Source organism: Dermacentor andersoni, chromosome 1, assembly GCF_023375885.2.
Source record: "Dermacentor andersoni chromosome 1, qqDerAnde1_hic_scaffold, whole genome shotgun sequence".
NCBI lineage: Eukaryota > Metazoa > Arthropoda > Arachnida > Ixodida > Ixodidae > Dermacentor > Dermacentor andersoni.
Window position 1 is genome coordinate 384,837,845 of NC_092814.1, and position 5,772 is coordinate 384,843,616.

The following is a 5,772-nucleotide window of genomic DNA, read 5'->3' on the forward strand; positions in this document are numbered from 1 at the left end:
GCCGACACCCCCATAGAGCCCAGCGGCCCAATTGACTGCAGCGCACAAAGCCGTCGGCGTTAATACCTGAACCACACTTACGGTTTTGTGCGCGCGTTTTGAATACTAGCTGGTACGCGTCACGCCGGCTGCGCTTTTTTTATTGCTTCTACGGCTTAACCGCGCGCGGTACTCGTGCTAAATCGTTGTAGTATTAACAAATTGATTGCAAACGATCTTTACAAGCCTTCATCGGATATGTGCCACGTGCAATTTCATAAAGACGCAAGACGCCTGGTGAAATGAGGAAATTATTATTTTATTCTATATAAATGCTCGTTGCGGGATTTTGGTGCATTCAACCAACGATGGGGCACGAAGCAGCAGCAGTCCCTGTAGGAAGCTCCACCAGACGACACCAGCTGAAAAAATTCAATTACAAGCAAGCGTCAATTTGGTATTAACATGCAAGAATAATGCGTGTAGAGGCGAAGCGTGCGAAAGTGGTGAATGGGCGGCATTACAAACAAAAGCAGTTCGCTTTTACAGACTCGGCGTAGAAAATAGCCGACTAATCCCCTACCCAAACAATACCGTACATACCACAAAAGCATTCTATTTCCAAGCATTTCCTTTTCCCGGGCCTTATTTCGTGCACTTTAATAGCACGAATACACGAGCTACTGTACAGTTCCATAACTTGGCTGGCTAGAACCGACGCGATAGTACGCTACGAATACACAGAGGCGGCACACCACAGGCTCTCAATCAGACCACGCTGGACGCTCGCAGAATCCTTTCTACTCGCACTCAAGACAAATGCGTGGGTGCCGTTCAGAAGACGGAATTTTCGAGTTAGTAGTTCCTGGCGTTTAAGCTCCTTGGCGTTATCTTTTGCGCGTTCTGCCGGCGCAACACACTCCCGGGTTATCACTCTTGACAGTTGCTCGTCGCGTTTTCAAAAAGCGCGAGTACCGAAAGAAGGCTTCAATTGTTGCGGGGCCATTATTGTCACAAACTTGTCGCAATAACATTCAGTACGCGCCAAACTAACTTCGTCACCCCGACCGAGCTACATTTCGCTGCGTCACGACAGCCGCGGCGAGCGTGCCTCGTAAGTAACAAAAGAAAGTACCGAAAATAGCTTTCAGCAATGTTGGGCGTCAGAGAAAGCGCCAGGAACTTGTCAGTGCATTAAGCTTTGGCAGTGACGTTGTCAATTGGCTTTTGTGATTATAAGTTTTGCAGCCAAAAAAAAGAAAGAAAATATCCGTGCACTTTACTTAAGCTAAGACAACAGCTATCACAGCTTGTTTTCAACTAACACCATGCGCGACGTGTTACTTCGGCAGGGGCGCGGCAGATAAGGCACTAGCGCGATCACGATGCTTTAAAGAGAAGCTGTATATGGCTAGCCGATTCGTCCATCCGTTCGTCTGTCGCCCGTCTGAGAAAGCGCCAAAACTTGTCGCACTAAAATTCAGCACCCGCGAAACTGCGTCAGAGCACCCTGTGCGACTAGCGTGCCCAAAAACTACCGAAATAAGTTAAAGTAGTATTGGGGCTCATAGAAAGCGTCGCGAACATCTCCCGATACGATTCATTAATTCAAATTAACTGCGCCACGACGGCCGCGCTGCTTTTCGTTAACTGCGTCACAAGTATAGCCTAAGTGCCGTGCCGTAAGCCTAATTGCTTGAAATGCGTCGCAGACTGTCGAACAATATTTCTCACCTTGCCATAGTCCAATAGTGCAGCCGTGCCATGTCGAAGTTCAGAAGGAACTCAAGAATTCGCCTGGAGCCCACCAAATCAGGCTACATCCAAAAGTAGAAAAACAGGCAGATGGGTGACCGCACAGGCCAACGCTCAGATGCGCGGTCGGTCTCTCTCGCTTCGGCAGTGTGCCTGACGAATGACGCAAGCATATGGCTTGTCATTCGCCAGTTCGCCTGTCGCTAGGCAACGGAAGTAAGCCGTAAAGGTTAACTTAATTTATACGCAGATAGTCTTACTTTTGCCGGGAAAGAATAAAAAGTAAAACAATTTCTGTTAATCTCATTCCAAATTTTTTTTTCGATGCACGCGACACCAAACGGTCAGTGTTAATACTATAGCGGGACGTATATTCTGTTGCCACTTATCGCGGAGTGTCCGCTCTTGTTATATTCCTTTCTTTATGTATACAACCCAAAGGGTGCAACTGTTTTTAGAGTAAGAAAAGTATACACTCATTGAGTCACATCTTGCCACACAACGATAAACGTCATCTGTCTCGTCCGCATTTCCATTCTTTAACACTGCGAGCCCGGTAGCATAGAGAAAGAGATTGCCGGTACTTCCCAGTAATGAACGGCATAGGCGTTATCAGCAAGGCATAGCACTGCCGACAGGAAAGTAGCGGGCGCGGAGTTTTCAAGGAAGGAAACGCAAGTAAGGCAGATGACGATTATCGTTGTGTGGCAGATATAAACCCAAAGGGTGTAAATTTTTTGAGTGTGTGACCGGCTTTTTCATGCCGTCACGTTGACCTTACTACTGCGCAGCGGGCGTGGAGCACCGTAAGACCGTCACCGGTTGGAAGAAAATTCTTGCGATGGGGAACTCACAAACGCCTAAGAAGGGTTTCTTAAATGACAGCAGGAAAAAGATAGAACATCGAACGAAGCGATTGAAAGACGTGAGCGGCGTCATTTAACTTAGGACTGATGTTAGTCTGGCATTTAGGATAAGCTTCTCCAACCGATCATGAGACGACGATGGTTGTCGTCTGCTGTCACTTGTCTTTTTCGTCTGGTCTTCTCATATCCTGTTGCCTGTTAATGGCTTTGCGCATGCAAAACAAAAACATAGAAGCCTCTTTATGAGCGCTATGCGGGCACATTTTTACCAAATAACGAAGCGACTCCAGTGTTACGCGTTAGTGTGGCTATATAAATAAATGTGAGTGCGTATGTGTGCGCGTGCGTGTGTGTGTGGAGGTGGGGTGCTCATGCGACAATTATTCGCTCAGTGCATGGGGTGTGTTTTATTTCAAAGAATCACTCTTGTTTCGAGCAGTCCACGTGATTGTCGTATCAATGGTGGTACTTAAATTTATTCGCCATTTCTTTTAATTGTTTTATATGTCATCGTATTGACTTTGGGCTCTTCATCATAGACAGGATCGCCGTACGTCGTAAGCATACGTTCGCTCGCACAGCGGGCCACAGCATGAGGAAAAACGAGGGCACAAATACTGCGTCGCTTCAAATCAGTGCGGAACGGAAAGTATGCTATACTATTTAATTTCAGCTTTATTTTTCAGACAAAATAGACATTTCTAGTAGGGATACCTGAGCAAAAAGCTCTTTTTTGTCAGCTTTACTGGGCCCGGGCAACCTGGAAACTTTAAGCAGTGGTGACATTCAGGAGATGAAACAGAATAATGATAAAACATAGCCATTATTAACACATACAGGTGACATACAGAAGGCTGAAGCACATGAGACGACGGCAAATTGTGCAATAGTAACGAGTTTTTATAATTAGAAATGTTTAGGCGTTTCTTTTTTCATTCGTACATCTCGCATGAACAATTACAGCCTCAAAGCGTTGGAAAGAATTATCATGCGCAGCCCTATGAGCGAGAGAAAGCTCAAACTGGAGAAACCAAATACAATAGTAGTGCTCAAAACACACTAATGAAAAACTTCATGGTTGTCAGGGACGGACACTGCACTTCTATTTGCTAACATACAATGGAGTGCAATGACGAGTAGGAAAAGTGAGGCTATTGAGCGCATACAGGAACACCACCTATCAGACATTAGTCAGAGGTTCGCCCCACGCCATTAATCTTACTGCCTTCCACAACAGCGCACGCTCAATGAAATTATGCATTGAACAGCTCAATGCACTTTGAGATGACAAATCAGAGCGCGTCACAAAGGTATCAGCACGCGCTATTCTCGGCTATCAGTTGTAGCCAATGGCCAGTCAGGAGCCACAGCGCATTCCAACGCTTAGCCGCGTCTGCTGGAGCGGCGCAGAGAGACATATTTGCGTTCCTAACACAGCTAGCCGCGCTCCTATCGTATAAATTTCTTCTCACTTCGGCAGCTACGACGGCTGTTTAGGTTTTGTGAATTGACTTACGCTAACTATTGGCGGAAGTACTCAAGTTCTCACCTGTGCTACCATTACGTGCACGTTTGTTTTTTGTTCTACAGCACCCGTCCTTGCGGTGGCGGGCAGCGCAGGCTTGCTGATCTTACGAACAGTTTTAGCTTTGTGAATACTCTTTTTCCGTAAGGTTTTTCTTAGGCGAAATTTTTTATGTAAGTTCGCTTAGTGAATTTCGCCCCAGTTACTTTTCGTCGCTCACAGTTTTAGCAGCAATCTGCCTCGGCACCGTCACAGCGACGTGACGATGTACAGAAGAAAATGGACGGCAATTGTGAACTATTTGCATAACTGCAGAGACAGATCTATAAAAGCGTTCCCGTTCTGAAATGGCGACTTATATGGCATCTTCAGAGCAATTTTATATCTCGCCCAGCCAACCGCTTAACACATTTAAGTAACGCTGTTTCCTGAAGTCTGCGTCGTCATGTACACGAATAAAAATGTGTGCGGTTCCAAACAACCCTGCGCTAAATTGTCAACTCTACATATGCAGCTTTTTTTACGCTGCACCAATTTTTTTAGAAATTGCCTGTGGCAGATAGCACAACGAGGCTGCCAGCACTCGATGATGCGGTCATTACTTTTGTGAGGAATCGAAATGCCTAAATAAATAAATAAATAAATAAATAAATAAATAAATAAATAAATAAATAATACGCTAATTGACTTTCTTAACTAATTACTTTACAGCACATGTTTGAATCTGGGAATTCTAGCTAGTGAACTTTCAAGGCACATCCACTTGGAACAAATTCTGAGGATGACACTGGTTTCGAGATATTCGCCGTCAAACTTGCAATAAGAACGCACTGTTTCACTAATTTTAAGAAAGCGCTGTTATGTGCATTGAAGCACAAAATAACTGGAACGCCACTGCATTCGCCGAGCACTTTGAAAATTAATATCTCGAAACTGGCGCAGCCCAATTTGTAGATTGAAATATGTTCCACAAAGTAATTACCTACGGTGTTAGTATAACCGTGTTATTTCCGCAATTAAATATCTTGGGTTTTCGTTTAAGTAAGGGCCGGCTCATTGTGCAAATTTAGATGAAGGGTTAGCATTATGCTATCTGCCAGAGGCAATTAAAGAAATGACGCAGCTCAACATTATCACCCGTTACAGCTTCAGTGGATTGCAACAAGTGGGGATACATGCAGGCTGTAGTGCTTTGCGCCAAGATAGGCTATTTTCCTCTTCTAAAACGCCAGCAACTCCCACTTATCGGCACTCCACGCTTTGTGGCTACACGCTGCCGCCACCACACGCATGTCGCAAGACAAGCTAGGCAAAACGAAATCAGTTGAGTGCGCACGCACGCAGGAAAGAATAGCGAAATAAAAAAAAAAAACAATCTAGGAGGCAGCACGACGTCAGACTGGACGTCCAGCCTACGCAAAGCGACCTCCTCTGACGACATTCTCTCCTTGTTTTCGCTTGGGTAATCTGGGGAAATGCGCACATCGCATGGAGGATCCAGGGTACAATTTCTTCGCAAGTTGATTCTGTGTGCACGGAAACGTGTCCAGATTTGAGATATTTGCACAAACCCCTAAGGGTGCAAATTCCCTTTCAAATTGCAACAAGTTTTTGGCCGCAAGTAACGCTACAGCTGACGCATGGTGT

The 5,772-nt window shown here is 45.3% G+C and overlaps 1 long non-coding RNA gene across 1 annotated transcript; it reads right to left on the reverse strand.

Moving 5' to 3' along the window:
• Nucleotides 1-277: 277 nt before the first annotated feature.
• Nucleotides 278-1,867, reverse strand: LOC129381747 (uncharacterized). Its single transcript, XR_008609868.1, has 2 exons — nt 1,714-1,867; nt 278-401 (listed from the first exon to the last, which is right to left on the reverse strand). It is a non-coding gene; the product is annotated as an uncharacterized lncRNA (long non-coding RNA).
• Nucleotides 1,868-5,772: the final 3,905 nt, after the last annotated feature.